The sequence below is a fragment of the Arvicanthis niloticus genome, chromosome 13 (assembly GCF_011762505.2).
Source record: "Arvicanthis niloticus isolate mArvNil1 chromosome 13, mArvNil1.pat.X, whole genome shotgun sequence".
Classification (NCBI taxonomy): domain Eukaryota; kingdom Metazoa; phylum Chordata; class Mammalia; order Rodentia; family Muridae; genus Arvicanthis; species Arvicanthis niloticus.
In genome coordinates, this window is record NC_047670.1 from 66,063,937 (window position 1) to 66,076,565 (window position 12,629).

At 39.3% G+C, this 12,629-nt stretch overlaps 1 protein-coding gene and 1 pseudogene across 1 annotated transcript in view; both read right to left on the reverse strand.

Annotated features, from left to right (window-relative positions):
* Slc2a13 (solute carrier family 2 member 13) overlaps window positions 1-12,629 on the reverse strand; it is a 299,073-nt gene that overhangs the window by 256,665 nt on the left and 29,779 nt on the right. The window lies entirely within an intron of this gene.
* LOC143434184 (olfactomedin-like protein 2A pseudogene) overlaps window positions 1,725-12,629 on the reverse strand; it is a 31,243-nt pseudogene continuing 20,338 nt past the window's right edge.

Here is a 12,629-nt window from a genome sequence, read left to right on the forward strand (position 1 = left end):
TAGCATAAGCCGATTAGAGTGTGTTACGAGCCAGCAACAACAAATCAAGCATAGACAATATTCTACTTCTCAGTGGGAAAAGTTCGAGCCAGTACACCAATACGAGAAAATATTTTTGTAATTTTGAAAGAGAAAATAATTTATTATTATAGATGATAAAATTGCAAATTTTGTAAAATAAAGATTGTGCTACAAGCATATTATTACTCTTCTTTGTAATCGTCATCTTTTCCCCACTCCAAGCATGTTTGTGGGTGTCTTACATGTAAACATCAAGTGGCCTCTCTTTCATCATATCACTGGGATTCGTTGGCTTCATTTATTGGATTGTGAGATAGGATCTCCCAGCAGAGCCCAGCCTAGTGTCGAACTCTTGGTAATTCTCAGGTCTCAGACTTCCAAGTGTCAGGATCATACATTTGTAACATGGGGCCCTGATTCTGTTTTGTTTAAATGTTTTGTTTTTAAAACAGGCTCTGATCATGTGGACCAGGGAGACCCTGCATTTTTCATAGAAATTCCACAGTACTGGGCGTGTGAGCATACAGCACAGCATGCCTAGACATAGTATTGGAATTAGAGTTGAGCAGAGATGTTTCATTTTAAAAAGAAGAGAAGAGCAAAGGCTTGCATGGTAAAGTATACCTGTGACCCACTACTCAGGAGGCTAGGGAGAAGGTCTGATCACTTGAGGTCAGGTTCAGACAGCCTGGGAATATAAGAGCCATTTAAAAAAAGACAGAAAGAAAAAAGAAAAAGCTAAAACACTATTCAAGTATATTATTATATGTCTAAATACTAGAGTAGCTTTAAAATAGAGATTTAGTATGCACTACACTACTAAGTGACAGGTGCTCAGAAGTTGCTTTTGCTAAAATCATTAACCTTTCACTCGGATCCACAGATAAACAAAAGCGTTGGCATCCCTACCATGATTTTGTAACCGACTGTCTTCTGTATTCAAGCTGAAGGCACAGCGATAAATCACTGTCTACAACCTTTCTTAAGAAGTCACCTTGAATTCCAGGAAGAATAAACCTTAAGAACAGAGCTCTCTCCAGACTGAGGCCCTTAAGCCATGGACAACATAAAAATGGGGCTTTATTAGACCACCTCAGAACAAGAACTGAAAACCATGGCCAAGAAGATCACACCTTGCTAAGTGCATCGCTTGCCCCCTCCCCTAATTTAAGCTTTGAGCATAAGTCGGTATTCCAAAAATGAACTTGAGAGTATTTTGTTCCATTTCCCAGTATGGCCATATCGAAGAAATCTCTTCTTTCTCCATCACTCATTTCTAACTGGCATGTCAAAACAGAGAGGCCAAGTGTACTGGCTAGTTTTGTGTCAATTTGACACAAGCTGGAGTTATCACAGAGAAAGGAGCCTCCCTTGAGGAAATGCCTCCAGGATATCCAGCTGTAAGGCCTCTTCTCAGTCAGTGATCTAGGGTGGGAGGGCCCATTGTGGGTGGTGCCATCCCTGGGCTGGTAGTCCTGGGTTCTATAAGAAAGCAAGCTGAGCAAGCCAGTAAATAACATCCCTCCATGACCTCTGCATCAGCTCCTGCTTCCTGCCCTGTGTGAGTTCCTGTCCTGACTTCCTTTGGTGATGAACAGCAATGTGGAAGTGTAAGCTGAATAAACCCTTTCCTCCCCAACTTGCTTCTTGGTCGTGGTGTTTTGTACAGGAATACAAACCTTAACTAAGACACCAAGTCATGCCTAAGGTGTGTTCTCCTCATAGATCACATGGGGCAGCAGTGTCAATGAAGCCACAAAGCACTGGTTCAGGTCATATGATTATATTCCTGGTGAAGGCATGGTTGCAGTAGAAGGCATGCTTTTACATGGCCTGTGGGGTATTTTGTACATGGGACTCCATTGACTTTGTCTGAATATTTCTAGGTTGTGAAACTCCACCAGGATGTTTCAATAGTAGCAATTAGTGATGTAGATCCTGTCACCTATAGCTCTGAGCCCCTTCATCCAGGCCCTCTCATGACATTCATATAATTAAGGTCCACAGCCTGGAGGGTGCTCTCACAGCTGTCCTCCCTGATTTATCTGGCGACTTCTGGGTGCAAAGGTATTTCATTGGTTCAGGGAATGGTGACAGGAGTTGGGGTTGTGATTGTGGAAGTAGAGATGGGCATGTTAAGGGCCATGCTGGCCCCTTTTGAAGTCTGGAGCTTGAGTTCATGTGTGCAAGTTAGGTTCTGGAAGCTTGGTCTCCACCTTGTATGGTGGCTTCTCTAGCCAGGAAGTGCCCTTGAGGATATTATCAGTCATGACCTCATGCTTCCTGTCTGGCTTCCTGCCTGCCTGAGATGAATCATTAGATCAGTGTCTGTTGCTAGTCCAGGACCCATGGCATGATTGTGGGCCAGGGTATCCTGCTCTTGATCCTCCCCATCTTCAGCAGCTTCTCCACAGAAGGCTTTGTTAAAGCCTATGTCTGAGAAGTTCTATATGCTGCCATATTTGTTGAGGTTCTTGCCTTTTCCACCAGCTGTGTCCTGAGCCTTGCTTTCAGGGCTGGAGGCTGGGTTAGTGGTAGAAACAGAAGCTGCATCCCTCTGCAGCAGCTGGAGACCCAGGCTGGACCACTCCTTCTTTCTGCTCATCATGATGGCCAACTGGTTCTCATAGCTCTTCAACTGTTCACTGAAGTGGCACACTCTGACTTTGTCTTATTCTCCCATCTCCCATTGGCGTTCTCCTCCAGCATACTCATCTAGGACACCACATTGTAGATGTAAGTTTGTACTTTCATCAGGACCATACTGTGGAGGGAGGAGACCCACCATGGACTACAGCTTAAAGAGCTTGGTGCTTGCTTCACTTCCATCCTTTCCTGATTCTCACAGGGATTGAGTGAGGAGGATGGAGAAGTGCAGGAAACAACTACAGATGGCTCCTGAACTCTGTGTACTCCATGGTGTAGAAGTTATCTACCTATGCACACCTACTGTGCACCTTGCAGCAAGCATCCTTGTTCAACAGTTGCACAATGCATTTGCAGTGGTAGTCCAAGTTCTTCCATGTCATCTGTACCTGGTTCATGCTGTTGAACAGCTTACAGGCAGGGCACACAGGACTGGTTTGCAGATGCAGCAGCAGCCATGGCCTCAACTGGAGACAATAAAGTGGGAAGGCTATGTTGGCACTGGCAGCATTATGACCTCCATATTGGAGCCCTGCTAGGTGCCACTGACAATTTAATGTTTGTTTGCTTTTAACAGCTGAGTAATATTCCACTGTGTTGTACCATGTTCTCTTTATTAATTCATCAAATGACAGAAATCTAGTCTATTTCCAGTTTCTGCCTATTATGAATACAGAAGCAATGAAAATTGTTGAGCAAGCCTCTCTGAAGTAGAATGAAGCATCCTTTGGGTATATGCCCAAGAGTGATATAGCTGGGTCTTGAAGTAAATCTATTCCAAACTTCATGAGGAACTCATTTCATCAGTGGCTGTCCAAGTTTGCACTCTCACCAGCAATGGCTGAGTGTTCTGTATATCCTTACCTGAATGGAATGTCATTTGTGTTATTGATTGTAGCCATTCTGATTGGTGTAAGATAAAAACACAGAGTAGTTTTGATCTGTATTTCCCTCATGACTAAGGATGTTTATCATTTCTTCAAGTGCTTTTCAGCCATTTGTGTTTCTTCTTTTGAGAACTGTTTAGATCTGTATCCCATTCTAATTGAGTTGTTTCCTTGATGTTCAGTGTTTTTGTTTGATTTTTGTTTGGGGGGGGGGTTGTTTTGTTTTACACACACACACAGTATCAGTCCTCTATAGGACTTGTAATTAGTAAAGATCTTTTCCCAATTTGTAGCCCGCCTCTTTGTATTAATGGTGGTATCCTTTGTCATACAAAAGCTTTTCAGTTTCAAGAGGTCTCATTTATTAATTGTTCTTAGTGCCTGTGCTATCAGTGTCCTGTTCAGAAGGTCTTTTCCTGGGCCAATGAGTTCAAGACTATTCTACACTTTCTCTTCTTTCAGATTCCATTTATCTGGCCTTTTATTTTCTTATTTTGAATTATTATTATTATTATTATTATTATTATTATTATTATTATTATTATTATTATTATTATTGTGTTTTTTGAGACAGAGTTTCCTCTGTATAGTCCTGGCTGTCCTGGAACTCACTCTGTAGATCAGGCTGGCCTCAAATTCAGAAATCCACCTGCCTCTGCCTCCCAAGTGCTGGGATTAAAGTCGTGTGCCATCACTGCCCAGCAATCTGGCCTTTTATTAAGGCCATTCATTCATCTGAAGTTTTGTGCTATGTCTTAAGTATGGATCTATTTGCCTTCTTCATATAGCCAACCAATCTGACCGGTACCATTCTCCTATTTGTACTTCCTTGATCTCCTTCAGCTGTTTAATTGCTCCAACTAAGATTTTTAGCACTATACAGAATGAGTAAGAAGAAGGTGGACAACCTTAGTTTGATGTTAGACGTAAGCTTGCAATAAATAGCATATATTATATTGAGTATGTATACTCCTCATTTCTCCAAGACTTTTATCATGAAGATATGTTAAATTTTTTTTCAAGGCCCTTTCTGCATCTACTGAGGTGATCATTTGGTTTTTGTCATTCAGTCTGTTTACATGCTGGATTACATTAATCAATTTATGTACATTGAACTATCCCTGCATGTCTGGGATGAAGATGACTTGACCATGGTGGATGATCTTTTCAGTGTGTTCTTGTATTCAGTTTGCACATATTTTATTGAGAAATTTTGCATCTGTGCTCATAAGAGAAGTTGGTCTGGAATTTTCTTTCTTTCTTTTTTTTTAGGTGTTTATGTAGTTTACATATCAGGGTAATTGTGGCTTCATAAAAAAATTCGACAATGTTCCTTTTGCTTCTATTTTGTGGAAGAATTTGAGGAGTCTTGGTGTTGACCCTTCTTTAAAAGCATGACAATATAATCAGGAGGTAGCAAACACTTTGAACTGGTGTATTAGCAGATGATAAATACTCCAACCAAAACTCAGCTTTCGACCTCAGGGTAATTTCTAAGAGTTCAATGTTGGTATAGGGCATGTTGAAACATTCCTTGTAAGGTAAAGAATAACTTATCGCCCCTGGCCCCTCCTATTACCAAGAAAGAAGCACAATGCTTAGTGGGACTATCTGGATTCTGATTATTGGCCTGCTAGGGGGACCTGATGGAAAGTAAACATTTTTCAATGGGCCAACAAGTTAAGATGGCACTGGAGCTGCCCATCATGAGCTGGGTATGATGTGACCCACCAAGCCATAAACTTGGAGGTATGCAGCAACAATCCACTATCAAAGGGCATATGTGTATATGTGTCTACAGAATCACATATGTATATACACAATTGCACCCTAGAAAGGCCTGAGGACACAAGCAAGTTACATGAAGAAGTTACTCGAGTCTCTGTTTTCTATCCTGTTACAATGCCATCTACTCCCAAGCATGCACCCACAACCTCATGGGAGTACAGTATGTTTGATTGACTGAGGTAGAGATGACTAGGGCCCCATTTACTGACGGTTCTGCACAACATTCGGACACAACACAGAATTGGGCAGCATAACATTATAGTTTCTTTCTGGAACAACCTTGAAACACACCAGAGAAGGGAAATCATTGCAGTGGGCAGAATGTCAGGCCATACACACAGACATATATTTTATTTGGAGGAGAAATGGTGAGATGGGCTGTTGGTTACTGATTTGGGGCTCAGGGCCATGGCTTGGCATGGATGTTCAGGGACTTAGATACAGAATGACTGGAAAATTGTTGCAGAAGACATTTGTATAGGAAGTATGGGAATAAATCTTTCTGAATGGGTGAAGCATGTGAAGATACTGTGTCCCACATAAATATTCATCAAAAGGCAGCTTGAGCAGAAGAATTCAATAATCAATTAGATCAGAATAGTCACTCTATTTTGCTATCCACTTCCGTCATTGCCAATGGACCTATGAACAAAGTAGCTATAATGGTAGAGATGAAGGTTATGTGTGGGCTCAACAATATGGACCTCAAGTCACCAAGGCTGACCTGGCTATTTCAGATTTCAGAGTGCCATATCAGCTAGAAGCAAAAACTGACACTGAACTTCCATATGACACCATTCTCTGGGTCGACGAGCCAGTGATCTAGTGGTAGGTTTTCTTTTCTCTTTCTTTTTCTTTTTTTAGAAAGAGCAATGTTTTTTTCCTTATTAGAATAGATACTTATTCTAGTTATGGATTTGCCTTGCCTGAACATAATGATTTATCTGCCGAAACCGCCATCTGAGAACTTGCAGAATGTCTTATCCACTACAATGGTATTCTATATCTAATCATTTCTGACTAAGAAATGTACTTCATAGCCACAGGAGTGCCACAGTGGTTTCACATTCTTGGAGTCCACGCGTCTTACCATGTTCTCTACCATCCTGAAGCTGCTGGCCTGACAAAAAAAATGGAATTGCCTTTGAAGATTCACTTACAGTGCCAATTGGGTGGTCACACCAGGGGGAGCTAGGACAGGGCTCTCCAGAAAGCAGTATGCACTTTAAATCAGTGTACAATAGACGGTAATGTTTTTCCTTTAGACACCATTCATGAGTCAGGGGTCAAGGGGCAGAAGTGGGAATGGTTCTCTTCATTCTCATCCCTACTGACCCACCAGGAAAGTTTTCGCTTCTTGTTCCCTTGATCTTAAATTCTGCTGGCCCAGAAGTTTTGGTTCCAGATGGAGGAATACTTCAGGCTAGAAATACAACCACATTCCATTGAACTGGAAGCTCTGACTTCCTCCCCCTGGCCACTTTGGGCTTCCGATACCCTTAAGCCAACAGGCTAAGAAAGGAAATAACAGTGCTAGGGGGGTGATCGATCCAGATTATCAGTGGAGAAACAGGGTTGCTTCTCCACAATGGAGGTAGGAAAGATTCTGTTTGAGGTTTAGAAGAATTTTTTTTTTGGGGGGGGGTGGAGGGTCTTTTGCTGATACCATGGCCTTTGATTAAAGTCAATGGGACACTACAACTACAAGAGCCCAGTCCATGTAGAATGACAAAGGGCACAGACCTTTCAGGAATGAAGGTATGAGTCACTCTTCTAGGAAAAAAAGCCAGGGTTGAGAGGCAGGTGATGGGGTGCTTGCTGAAGGTGGAGAAAACTTAGAATGGGTACTAGGGGAAAGTAGTTATAAACACCATAGAAGGTCACGTGACTGGTTGCAGAAACAAAGATTAAAATTGACATGTGTGTTTCTGTCATATTTTGTACATACAAATACTAAGCAGATATTTGTGTTTTCTTTCCTCCATATCTTTGTTATGGAAAATAATGTCAATTGAGATAATATCAGTGATTATCATACTTAAGTTAAGAGGCACGGAAATGATGCCCCTTGGGAAAAACTGCTACCTGTTCTAAAACATAAAATGCATTTGCAGTTCTATGTGGGAGAGTTATATCACGTTAGGCATAATTATGGCCTGATTAAGTATATAAGGCATTTACAATTGCACATGTTATAGTTAGATCACGTTAGGCATAAGTATGACCTGGTTATTGGTTTCATTTGCAAGTTAATCATGACATAAGATGGTATTATTGTATGTCAAGTTAACACTGACAAGAATAAACTTAGGATGGTTAATTTTGGTTGTCAACTTGACTACATCTGGAATCAATTAAAACCCAAGTAGCAGGACACAGTCGTAAAAGGTTCTCTTGATTGGGTCATTTGAGGTGTGAATAAGCTTGATTGGATCATTTGAGGTGTGAATATCCCCTGAGGAACTTCCCTAAATCTAGATGATCTGAGATCAGAAGACCCACCCTCGGTCTGGGCCACACCTGATGGCAGCCTACATAAAAGAAAATGGAAGAAAGCAGCTTTTGCTTTTTACCCACTTACATCACTCTGAGTGGCAGGATCGTCAATCCTGTTGTTAAAGTGTCCTTCTCTGGTATTGGAACACAATTGGTCAGGATTCCAGCACAGGCTGTAAGTCAGTTGAAACATTCAGCTTCACGGACTAAACAACTACCAGATTCTGGAACTTTCTATCAGAAAATTGCCATTGTTGGACTACCAGACTACACCCTGTAAACTACTATAGTATGTCCTCATTAATATATGTCGATTCATTCTATAAGTTCTGTTTCTCTACAGAACTAATACACATACACAGACACACATATATATGTGTGTATACACACACACACACACACACACCCCACAACAGGACAACTGAATCATATAGTACTATGTTGTAGTTTGTTAACAGTGTTTCATGTAGCCCAGGCTAGACTAAATTTGTGTCGCCCCTCCATAGACATATGCCTCCATGTGTGGCTAATTCTATTTTAGCTTTTAAAACAACCTCTATAACATTCATCATAATTCTTATTTTAATTTAGATTCCACATAAATCTTATTGCATACCTAGTAGGATTTTTTTTTATCATTCTGATGATATCTCTTCTAACTATGATATGAATTTTTCAGTGCTTTCAATCTGCAGTACCCTGAATGATTAGTAATGACCAGACAGTTCAATATACATGATTATTTGTATGGGTTTTTTTTTTTTTTGAGAACCATATATTGAAGTCATTTTCATTTTTAAACTTTCTTATTCAGAATTTTGTTGCTAGGTGTGGAGAGGTGTTAGGTTCCTTATAAACTCTGGGTTCTGACAGTTACTTAAGCGGGTAGTTGGCAGCTGGTGTGTTTTTGTAGCTCTCCTGCTATACTATGCATACACTCCACATGCTGTTATAGTTACCTACACTTGCTTTTGCTTCTTGTGTTTCAGAGAGTCTTGATTTCCCTCTCTTTATGCAGATTTCTCACTGTTTAGTAATATTCACTGAAATGAAAACTCACTTCATTGGTTAAAGTAATTCTAAGGGTACTATTCGTTTGATTTTTGAAGTTAATGGGGAATGGTATTACATTCTTAATAAGTTCATCACTGGCATATAAACATGGTTCTGACTTTTACATGGTGATTTTTCTTTCCTGAAACCACCGATTTATCAGTTCTAACAGTTACTCTTATAGAGACTTTATACTCTTCTGTACATAAACCACATCTAAAATCAAAGTGTTGTATTTTGAATGAGACGTCTTCTACAGTCTCCCAATATTTTCCACTTGGTGACGCTGTTTGGGAAAGTTTAGGTGATGCGACCTTCCTGAAGGAAGGTTGTCACTGGAGATGTGCTTTGAGATTAAGAGCCTTGAGCCATTTCCAGTTTGCCCTCTCAGCTTTACAGCTGTAGTGGGGATGTGAGTTCCTGGCATTCTTTTCAGGCCATCCTGCCTGCCACTTGCTGCCATGTTTCGAGACTGAGTTCCTGGCATTCTTTTCAGGCCATCCTGCCTGCCACTTGCTGCCATGCTTCGAGACTATCATGGACTCTTAACACTTTCTGGTACTTTAAGTCCAAATAAACTTTCTTCAGTAGTTTGTCTTGGTCATGATGCTTACCACAGCAACAGAAATGCAACAGATTAAAAAAAGACAATTTAACTTCCTCGTTTCCTACTTAGATAGCCTTCTTTCTCTTCACTAATTGTTCTGAGACATCCAGTACCATGTTAAAAATGAGTAGTGAAACAGACTTTAACTTTCATCCTTACTGGACTTGGTGGCACACACAATTAATCCAGCATTTGGTAGGCAGGGGTAGAAGGGTTCTGAGTTCCATGCTAGATAGCAAGTCCCAGGCCAGCTAGGGCTACACTGAGAGACCTCAAAAACAAATCATCCAATCAACCAACTAAACAAAGTCTAACTTTTCCTCATGAAAGCTCCAGTCACTTGCCTGACTTCCTCTACCAGTATAAGAACTTGGGTGATACAAGAATAAGAGGGTAATGCATCTTACATTTTCAAATGAAGCCTTTCAATAACATTAGCTCAGCTCCTGTGAACAAGCTCCCCATAGTCCATCATGTTTATCAATACTTAGATGGAAAATAGTCTTTTATACATTCATATTTCTCATTAATGACTAGCCTCATATGTAACATCATATATTTAATAGTGAAATAGACACAAAAACAAATTAATTGTGAATATAATGAATTACTATCATTTCAAGAGAAAGATGAAGGAAAACTGAGAGAAAATGAGCAGAAAGTCAAATTACCAAAGCCTGCAAATGCTCCATGGTATTCACCAACAGAAATACTATATTAAAGTGTATATATAGTTTAATGAAAGAACACTACATTTAAACTTATTCAGTATTTATATGTAACACATTCCCTGGTGTTCAGTAATAAAATTACTTCTCTCCTAATAAGGTGAAATATGAATTTACCTAAAATCCCTGTGAACCTTACCATGTGTCAAGCAACAGCATTAAAATGAATTCAAAAGGGAAGAAGAAATAGAAGTCTCCTAGCTTGTGTTCTTCAACACAACGGTTGACATTTCTGTAATAAGATCTTTTAATTTTAATCCATTAGCAACTGCTAAACTACAGACATCTACATATGTTATAATGCTACCATGGAAACGTAGAGTATATGAATTAATTAGGGCTGGTTGAAAGGGACAAAGGGCTGTTCAGCTCCTACAGAAAGCAGTTCCTTTCCTTGGTTTTCTTATATGCCCAACAAATACCCTGTGTTGTCAAGTTTCTTAATTATTTGCCATTTTAGCCCCATTTTTCTGATAAGACATCAGTCACACATTATTCAATGGTTTTTCACATTTTGGGTTTAATCACCTGGCTTCATATTAAATTACTTCTTATGTATGATTGCTTCCAAACTGCTTGTATAAACTTTAAAGACATGGCATCACTGTGGCTCCTGAGTCAAGGGTAGTTGATAAACAAATACAAGAATGCAGGCTCCCAAATATCAAGATTATAAGTGAAATAATGAGAACTCATTACCTCAGAAAGGCATAAAAAGAACATGATGTGGCTTCATTAATCAGACTATTATTAGGCTATAAAAAAGGATATATTATTAGAAGGCTAGTTACATATAAAAACTAGGGCATGCCTAATTCAAAACTGCAAATTCCAAATCTTTTTGAGTGGCAATAAGGTATCCCAGATGGGACACTACACATGTGACATCAGGTGATCTGTTGATGAAAACACAAGCTTGCTAAATATTGTAAACACCCATGAATAAAAGATTTATGTAAAAATGGATACATTTTGTATTTCCATCCCCAAGATATTCTGATGTTTAAGGTAAATATTTCAAATTACAAAAAAAAAAAAAATCAAACACTTGTAGTCCTTTAAATATTGGGTAAGAAATACTGAACCTATACAAACGCTAAATTTACTGAATTATGGATGTTATTCTACAGTACTCTAATTTCCCAAACTATCTACCCATCTCTATAGCAGTTTCTTAGAGACTTTAGCCATGTTCTGAATTATTTTCAGAAGTGTTACCAGTGAATTGTATATAGACACACACACATATGTGTGTGTGTATATATGTGTGTGTGTGTGTGTATTATGTGTGTGTATACACACACATGTATGCATATATAAAACAGAAAGCTACAGAGGTTTGATGCTATTATGACCAGCAACCGATAGTATCCATTATTATTTTTTATTATTTATTATTTTATGGAATGCAGTTTTTGGGCTAGAGATAATTCGGCAGTACTTGCTTGCCCAGTATGTACATAGCCAAGATCGTACAAGTATGTACATAGATATGTACATACATTGACAAGTATGTACATAGTCTTCAATACCTTATAGACAAAGCAAATATCCCTTTGTTGTATTAAGTACAGATATAAATATGGATCGGGAAGGTAATGAAAAGCATTCCAATAATATTTTTAACAATAAGTAATGTGCTTAAAATACTGGTTATTTGGGAGACTATACAGATGTTTCAGTGCTTAAAAGCCCTGTTGCTCAAGCTGAATTCCCAACACCCACATAGCAGCTCACAACTGTCTATAACTCCAGTTCCAGGGGATCCGACAACTTCTTCTGGCCTTTGTAGGTACCAGTCACACACATGATACATAGATGCACATTACAGGCAACACAACCATATATCTGTATCTATATCTATATTTATATCTATATAGTAATACTGAATATTTGACCAGCTGATCATTAGAAATATATTTAAGTGTAGCCAACTGCAGAAGTATGTAAAAAGTACAATTTCAAATCTTGCTCTTACATATAATTCAAACTATTAACCTAGGTGCTCAAATATTTCCATTGTGATACTGGATAATCATTTTTGAAACTGTTAGTTGGCTTGGATTTCGTGAACTAAGAAATCATAATATCACTTTGTTGTTGTTGTCGTTGTTTCAAGACAGGGTTTCTCTGTGTAGCCCTGGCTGTGCTGGAACTCACTCTGTAGATCAGGCTAGCTTCAAACTCAGAAATCCGCCTGCCTCTTCCTCCCAAGGGCTGGGATTAAAGGCACGTGCCATCACTGCCCAGCATAATATCACATTTTAATGCAACTATTTTCCATTGAAAAACCACTCTTTCAGATAATTCACTCTTCAGCTTAAATCACAAGAAGCCAACAAACAGCCAACAAGGAGAACTGGTTCACTCACCTTGCTCAAATTACAAAACTGCACCTCTATC